We start from the raw sequence: 8,800 nt of genomic DNA, 5'->3' as shown, positions 1-8,800 counted from the left end.
ACACGATCCTACTGCCATAGGTGTCCACCCTACAAGGAGATGGGCAGAGAGGATGGAGAAGAAGTGAGAGTCAAGGCTGATTTCTAATTCTCAAGGAACCTACTGCCCTCCACAGAAGCAAGAAGGGTGAGTGACACATGCCCCAGGGAAGGAGTCGAGAAGATTGGATCTGACTTCATCCCTGGAAATAGTCGTGTGGTGGGTGGTGGCTTCAGGGGCCAATCAGCTTTAGGGACATGACAGCATCTTTTGTTCTGGCAGGAAGGACAGGCTGTCTAATGGACAGATGAATCCGGAACCAGATACCCAGCTTGGAGGGAGCTCCTGGCCTCAGGACACATTACGGTGTTGGCCGACACTGGCCACTGGGCTATTTTACAGTCCTTCGCCTTGCCTCAGTTTCCATAAAAGTTCTCTCTCCCTGTGGCCCCAGGTGTGCCCCTGGGGACCCGTTTGGAGGACAAGACATGGCGGAGAGAGCGCGGCCACTCCCCATCTGGCTGCGTAGATTGGGGCAAGTTCCTTTCTTCCTCCTAGAGCCTCATCTTCCCCAACTACAAAGTGAACAGGTTGGACGACACCGGTGGATTCTGAGTCCTGCTCCTAGAGCATCGAGCTACCTGGAGGGGTCACCAGTGGGACACCCCGATCCCACCTGTGGGGCTCTGCCCCTGTGTTTACATGACAGGTAAAGTTTGGATTGCAGGGAAGCTTCCTTCAAAGAAAGGGTTTGCCGCTGCCTCCCTGCCCAAGGTGGCCTCTGACGATGTCCCTTTGGTGTCGAGGTCTGGATTTGGCGGCTGTAAGGAGGAGATGTGCCCCCTTCCGTCCCTGCAGGAACTCCCTCTTCCGTACCTGGTCAGGATCCAGAATTAGGCCGATCTCACCCCATACCTTAAAGGCTCCTCCTCGCTCTCCTCTCTCAATGCACAGCTTGCCCCTCCTGCTCCTTCCTCAGCTAAGTTGGGGAGCACTTGGTAGATGCCAGGATTATAATTGTTAAGAGTTGGCAGCCAGATTCTTCTAGAGTTGAACAGACTTTCCAGAGTCAAGGGCACATGATTTCAAAAGAATAACATGATAGAGATTAAAAAAAAAAAAAACAACTCCGTGAACTTCCAGCGTTGTTTCTCAGACTGAGCGTACATTCAGTCCAGTGAGTCATCTGCCCCTTCCTCATCCCCACTCCCTGAGGTAAAAACAGAACATCACGTTCTGGTCAACACCTCTGAGCACCAATCAGCAAAGAGCGAAGCAGCCGGGGTGATGCCGTCAGGTACTGGGAACTATAGCGACACGGAGGCCCGCCAATCGGAGCCAGCGCCGGCGCCATGACTGGGTGAGGCCGTGGCAATGGCCCTGCGGCCACAGTGTCCAGACTCATGAGCGCCTGAGGGAGAGGAAAGGCTCATTCAAGGAGGACAGGCACCAGCTTCTAAGCCTGAAGGGCCATGAAGAGGACATTCCGGCCGCCAAAGCCCTCAGGCCCTAGGTGTCTGGGAGGGAGCCTGGAGGCACGGCTGGGACAGCCCCCCACGCCAACATGCTGGGAGCCCACGGCCCCCTGCTCTGTCCACGCTGCCCCCCGAGGTCTGGGACCTGCCCCGGCCTCCTCACCGTGTGCCAGGCGGCCCCGTGACTGTGCGCAGAGCTATGTGGAGAGCTGGCGTCCACTCAGCCACCCACGCCTGCTGGGCCCGCTCCCGCGGCTCCACGCCAGGCGGTCATGCATTTCCTCCCCACTTGGGCTGGCTGAAGCGGCAGGCCGCACTGCCGGAGCCCTCTGCCCGCTCGACCCTCATTCCAGCTCCCACGAGCCTCCCCAGGGTCTCCACCAGGCGGAGGCGTTCGCCTGCCAAGGGATGCGGTGCCAGGGGCGCCAGACCAGCCGCCCCCGGCTCCTCTCGCTGCACCCGCCGCCCACTGGAGACATTCCCACTTGCCTTGCCTGGCATACCTGCCACACACTCGCCGACGGCAAAGGCCAGAGGGGCCGGGAAGGAGTGCCGGGCTGCAGAGGAGTTCACGAAGCGAGCTGGAAAGAACGAGCAGGGAGGCCCAGGGCCAGCCCTGCTGCCACTCAGCCACTGCAGGGCCAGACGCTTTGGGAATCCTCTCCTCTCTCCCTCCCCTGCTCCCACCAACCTCTGCCACACCCCCTCGTGCAGAGCTGGGGGGCTCTCCTGCTTCTCACCGAGGAGCCCGGTGCAGCTGAGCTACTGGGTCTCTTCTGACCCCCCTGGGCTAGGGCCTTAGGTACAAATGCCAGCTGTGCAGGCCGCCATCAACAGCATCGGTCTCCGCCCTGCTTGTGGCCCACCTCACAGAGGTGACCCCAAGACTGCAGCTGGACTGCCTCACGCAGAGCACCCACCTGCCCCCCCTTGCAGGGCTGCCCCGGAGCCCTTGGTCTCTGCAGCAACTGCTGCTTTACCTGTGCATCCCTTCACCTGGACTGCGGGCTCCTCTGAGTCTCCTGAGGACAGGGCACGGCACAGAGCCAGTGTTTGCTGAGTGACTGAGTGAGTGAAAGTGACAGAGACAGAGGGAGGGAGAGCGAGTCTGCATGCTGACACTGCTCTGGTTTGCTCCGAGTCAGACTTCTCGGGTTAAAATAATTCTGGCTCCAGCACACGCTAGTTCTGTGACCTTGGCCACATTACATAACCTCTCTGGGCCTCGGTCTTCTCATTTGTAAAAAGGAGATAATAATAGTAACTGCCACATAAAGTAATTATGAGGATTAAATGAGATAATGTGATGAAGCGCTTATAACAGAGCCTGGCACAGAGTAAGCCCTCGATACATGTTGTTATCATTATTAATTAATGTCCTCCAGCCTTATCTGACACCACCTCCCTGGACAAGATTATGGCCATTGCCAAGTCCTCAGTTTGCTCTCAGGGAGCACTCTGGTGGCTGGAAGATGTACACTAGAAGCAAGTAACTTCTGACGTTTCAGGGCTTGTGTCAGGTCCCAACCCTGCCACTCCCTAACCCTGTATCCTTGAGCGGAGTGCTCTGAGCTTCCGAGTCCTCATCTAGAAAACACGGTCGTGTGAGTCTTAACCTCAGAGAGAGGTCGGGAGGAAGAAGTGAGGTGTACGAGGTACGAAGTGGGCAGTCAGACTAGCTGCTGTCAGAGACCGTCCAAGCCGCCTTGATGGTGGACAGGAATCTGCCGGGGCGTAGCTGAGAGGCTGGCTGGGCTGTGACAAGGAGTGGGGGCTCCAGCAAGGGCGTGCGTGGCAGGGTGGCTCCAGGAAGAACTGAGGGATGTGTCCACATGTCCAGCGTGCCCTACCTTCTAGCCTCTCGTAAGGGCCACGGCCCTTCCGGTTTACTGCCCCTTTCCTGCAAAGCAGCACCCGGCATTCCTTTAGCATCACTGTGGTAGAAACTTCTCTTGGGACGGTTAAGTGGCCTTTCCGATGCTCAAAAGCGAGGCATAGAGAGCTGGGGTTCCCCCTGAGGGCTCCCACCCCACCGCAAATGCTGCCATCACCTCTTTGAGGGCAGGCATGCAGCTCACCCGCTTCGCATCCTGCAGTGCAGAGCCCCGTGTCCTGTATAAAGGTATCCAGAATTTAAGTCAGTGTTGGAATGACTTAGCCACCAGCAGGGCAGGGAGGGAAGCGGGAGGGAGCGAGCACCTTCCGCGGCCTCAGCCACATTCCCGTGTTGCCTTCAGTGCGTGATGTGCATTCTCTTCCAGGACCTCACGTGGCCGGATGCAACTGGGCAAAGGCCTTTTCCACTCAACGTCATCATCATTATCATCATCACCACGGCAACTGACAATCATTAAGAGGCAAGTATGTGTCAGGCCCCATGTTGAGCCCAACAAGGTGGGTACTATCATTATTCCCATTTTATCTGAGGTCAAGAGAGTAATTCATCCACAGTCCCACGACTAATAGGGGTAGAATGGGATTTCTGGGACTTGACCCCGGGGATGCTGGAACTCAGGGCCCACACCTGTAGGCGCTGGGTTAGCCTGATTCTCGAGGGCGGGTCAACTGGGAACCACGGCTACTGAAGCCGGGCAATTGCTTCTCCTTACAGACAGCACAGCCCTGCCCAGGGTCATCCTCCTGTAATGGGGAAGACAGAGATATGAAAACAGATCCTGGGACTTCCCTGGTGGCACAGTGGTTAAGAATCCACCTGCCAATGCAGGGGACATGGGTTCGAGCCCTGGTCTGGGAAGATCCCACATGTCGCGAAGCAACAGAGCCCATGCGCCACAACTACTGAGCCTGCGCTCTAGAGCCCGCAAGCCACAACTACTGAGCCCGTGTGCCACAACTACTGAAACCTGCGTGCCTAAGAGCCCGTGCTCTGCAACAAGAGAAGCCACCCCAATGAGAAGTCCGCACACCGCAACGAAGAGTAGCTCCTGCTCGCCGCAACTAGAGAAAGCCCACGCGCAGCAACGAAGACCCAACGCAGCCAAAAATAAATAAAATAAATAAATTTAAAAACATGCCTCTTATTTAAAAAAAAAAAAAAGCAAATCCTGACAAAGACTCTGGATAATAGATACATAACATTTCGTTGAATATTCACCTCTATCAGGTGGGCCCTAGTACCTTCAATTTATAGTGGTGGAGACTGATGCTCAGAAAAGATAAGGACCTTGCAGGGCTGTCAGCCCTCAATGCCTGGATGCTCCCAGGGCCACCAGCTGTGCCTGGGAGAGTCACGGGAGACGTCTCAGAGGTGGTGACACTGAGGAAGGGAAAGGGGGGCAGCACAGCAACCAGGGGGGATGGGGTGCTAGAGTCCAGCTGAATAAGGCTTGGTCCCCTAGACATGGGTCCTGGTAGGGCTGGCACTGTTGCTGCCAGAGGGGGCAAAGGCCCCACACATGGGACTTAAGCTCCAAGCGGTGGCACATCCTCGTTGGTGGAGAATGCCCATTAGGTGTTACAGAGTCAGGCCCAAAGCTTCCTTCAACATCTTCTAATCCAACAGTATCTTCTAATCAACCTTGTAATTAAAAATGTTTTATCTTGAAATGTTGTAGATATTCAAAAAGGTTTAACATGATGTGTTATTGAGTAATAAAAAGGAATGACATACTGGCACACGCAACAACATGGATGAACCTTGAAAACATTACGCTAGATCCAAAGAAAAGAAAATAGATTAGTGGCTCCCTGGGGCTGGGAAGGCTGGGGACATGAAGGATGACTGCTAAAGGGTACGGGGTTTCTTTTTGAGGTGATAAAAATGTTCTAAAATTGACTATGGTGAGGGTTGCACATCTCTGTGAATATACTAGAAACCATTGAATTGTATACTTTAAATAGATGAATTGTATACGTGAATTATATCTTTAAAAAGGTTTACAAAAAAATATAATGAACCTGGCATACCCACCATCCAGCTTAATAGTTACCAATACAGCCAACCCCCTGGGACCCCAATCTCTACCTCCTCCTCCCCCTGCACTGAGTTTGATGTTCATCACTCCTCTCCCATGCATTTCTTTACATACTTATTACTTATGCATATACTCCCTGAGCAGTGTATGGTGTTGTTTTATATGTCTCTAATTTTACATAAATGAATTGTATTGTAAATATTCTCTTCTCATTTGCTTTTTCCCTCAATAGGATGAGATTCATCTATGGCATTGCTTGGCCTGGAGGTCAAGTTCATCCGTGCTCACTGTGTAAGGTATTTCACTGATGAAAGTACTGCAATTTGTGTCTCCACTCTGCTACTGACAAACATTTAGGTTTTCTTTTCCTTTTGTCAGTAGCACACACAGTGCGGAGGTGGACACCCTTCCCTCTCTTAAGCACGTGGGAGTGTTTCTCTAGGATGTGGCCGGGAGGGGGGCAGCTTTCCACACTTGACCAGATTCTGCCAAATTGTTCTTCAAAGGCGTTGAGCTCTCTTTACCAGTGAGGAAACTGAGGCCCAGAGAGAGGGCAGTGACCTGTTCAGAGTCCGCAGGGTCTGGGACCGTTTCCCAGTCCAGGGCCCTTCCGGGCGCAGCACACTGCCTGTCCGGAACCCTCCATTTCCTTATTTTTATTTCTCTACAAATCTCTGCGACCACCCGGGTGGGTGTTATCAGAGCCGATCTAGGAGAAACACATTATCAGCGTCTTCCAGGAGGGCTGGGGATCTGGAAGTGCTTTGGAGAGGAAATGGGGAAGAAATTAACTTTAGAGAATTCCCCAGGCGGCTCTAAAACTCCAAGCTGCCGGCCTTGAGAGGAGAGGCATTTCCAGGGGCAGATGCGGGCAGTGTTTTCTTTGGGGGCGGCACCTAGCTCCCAGCTCTATGGCCCTTCCCATGCCTGTTCCCTGACCCTCCCCTTTCCATGAGGGCCGGGGGCTTCCTTACAGTCAGGTGACCTCTCCAAAGGCAACAGCCAGCCCTCTTCTGGGGCAAGCTGGGGCTGAAATGGGCCATAAAGGCTCCAGGACGTGCCTTCATTTGGAGCCCAGGGTGCAAACTTTATTGACTAGTTGTCTGATTTCTAAAGCACAAGGTTCCCGCTCTGGTTTGACTGTGTGGCTCCCTTCACCTACAGCCTCTCCATCGAAATGCCATCAGATGACCAGCAGCGTGGGTGTCACCAGGGAGCCTGCTGGGCATGCAGAAGGGAGAATGGCAGGAGGGAGACTTGGGGGGTGGGCAGATCACATTAGGGATTTGGGCCTTTATACTAAGGGTGATAGAAAGCACTGAAGTGCTTTAACTAGGGTTATGCATTAAGTTTAAAAAGACCATTCTGGCTTCTGGGTGAAGGGGCATTGGAGGAGGCCAGTTAGGGGCTACTGCAGCGAGTAAGGTGAGAGATGGTGGCAGCCTGACAAGGGTGATGGTCGTGGAGATGGAGGGAATCGGTGGAGTGGGATCCTGAGACTCAGTGGTGAAGGGAATGGGAGGGAAAAGGTGGTGTCCAGGCTGATGCCTGGGTTCCAGCCCAGGTGGGCTGATGGCACCATTCCCCAGGACTGGGAATACTGGGAAAGGGCCAGGAGTGGGGGAAAGACAGTGACTTCAGCCACGTGCCTTTTGAGGGTGGGTGGCCTGTAACCCACCCAGGGGGAGACGTCAAGAAGGCTGCCTGGTGGGGTTTGCAGGCGGGGAAGGTTCTCCCTGGCTGGAAACCCACAAAGGCTCCTCTCACTATGTAAGTGCCTCACACTGAGGTTTGCTGTCAAGCACCTGTAGAACCTACATCAAATCATTAATGATGATGGCCAAGGAGAAACCTTCGCAGGTATATACATCTAGGTCTGTTTTCACTTCTCATTTGAAGACAAATGACTTGTCCCAGTCCGTGGTTTTGCCTGGATTATACACTGAGCACACACCAGGCATTATGTTAACACAGTAACCAAACAGCAGAACTACGTTGGGAGAGAAGGACAGAAGGAACTGCGGGGGGATGCTGTAGCAGGGCTGGAGGGGTGAAGAGTTCATCAGGTAGAAACAGAGAACAAAGATACCAGAACAGCATGAGTGGATGCGAACAGGTGAGACACTAGTGTACAGGCAGGGCGGGTGAGCAGCCCAACTTTACTGAAGGAAAAGGAGTACAGCACGGTGGAATATTGGTCAGAGACTAAGCTAGAGAGATAAGGTGGGCTTATCATTGGGGTAGGGGGTGTATATAAGCACTAGGGAGCCACGGATGCTTTTTGAGCAGCGAGTGGAACTGATGGAGCATAGGAGGTGCGGGAGAAGGGGACACTGATGCTGCCACAATGGGTTGGAGCCTGAGCGTCTGGGAGGTCAGATGGGTCTGCAAAGGACTGCAAAGTCAGGAGGAGGAGGTGGGATGGGGGAGGGGGGAACAAAGCTGACACAGCATGTGAAAGCAGAACAAGGGAGAGTCTGAATTGAACAGGAGGGTCTCTTCCCAGACTGGTCCTCAGGGACGTGTTTTAAGGAATAGCCAAGAATGACTCAGAATTAACCCATCAATTATTCACACGTAAAGCAGGGTTTCTGAGGTACCTGAAAACAGTATTTCTTTAGTTTAAACGTCCTCCCTAAAATAACCACCAGCCCTGCAACCCTTTTCTTCACCAATGGCACCAAAGGATACTTTGGTCTGGATTCTCCCTTTTCTGTGTTAGCCAAGTCTGAAATAAGGAGAACCACAACGAAAGCGGGGCTATGGATCTGCTCTACTGCAGCCCAGTTTGGGATGGAAGCTCTGGCCATAGGCTCTGCCCTTGTAAACACCATGAGACTGTTGGGGGTGAAATCTGGTGCCAGGACAAACAGGGCCAGGCTAGACAAAGGAAGGACTTCAGGACATGTGGACACCAGCTCTCACCACCTACGGAAAATAACCAAGCCTGAGAGGCAGTTCCAACCTCAACACAAATAGCAGCACATGAGAAAATAAAGCTCTGTTCACAGAATCACAGACTTTGTTGCTGGAAGGGGTTTCTCTGCCCTCTAAGCCATCCTTCACGTCATTGCTAGTTATTGCTCTAGAATATGAATTGGATCAGGTCACACTGCTGCTTCCCCAAACCTCTCTGACACCACGTCATCTCCTGTGGGGTAACAAAGCCAGGGCACAGGCATAGCAGTGCATAACTCCTGTCATATCAGACATCGCTCCTATCATATCAGACATCATTAAGCAATTGCCACATTTTCTGATGAGCCTGGCTGCAGCCGCAGAATCTAACTCAGCAAAGCCTTGCAGGCAGCCATTGCCAAAAAACTACCACTCTCAGGATGACAACCGCTCGCCCCCCACTGAACAGAGACAGCCAGATCTCCTCAGCCTGTCCCTTTGCTGTCTTTTTCC

At 53.2% G+C, this 8,800-nt stretch overlaps 1 long non-coding RNA gene across 1 annotated transcript; it reads left to right on the top strand.

The window, feature by feature from the left end:
• Nucleotides 1-696: 696 nt before the first annotated feature.
• On the top strand, nt 697-6,290 carry LOC309635738. Its single transcript, XR_014248985.1, has 3 exons — nt 697-2,522; nt 3,716-3,815; nt 4,070-6,290. It is a non-coding gene; the product is annotated as an uncharacterized lncRNA (long non-coding RNA).
• The last annotated feature ends 2,510 nt before the right edge of the window (nt 6,291-8,800 follow it).

This window comes from Balaenoptera borealis, assembly GCF_965194805.1.
Source record: "Balaenoptera borealis genome assembly, chromosome: 10".
Taxonomy (NCBI): domain Eukaryota; kingdom Metazoa; phylum Chordata; class Mammalia; order Artiodactyla; family Balaenopteridae; genus Balaenoptera; species Balaenoptera borealis.
Note: the sequence above shows the minus strand (reverse complement) of the source record. Positions and strands in the feature narration are given on the sequence as shown.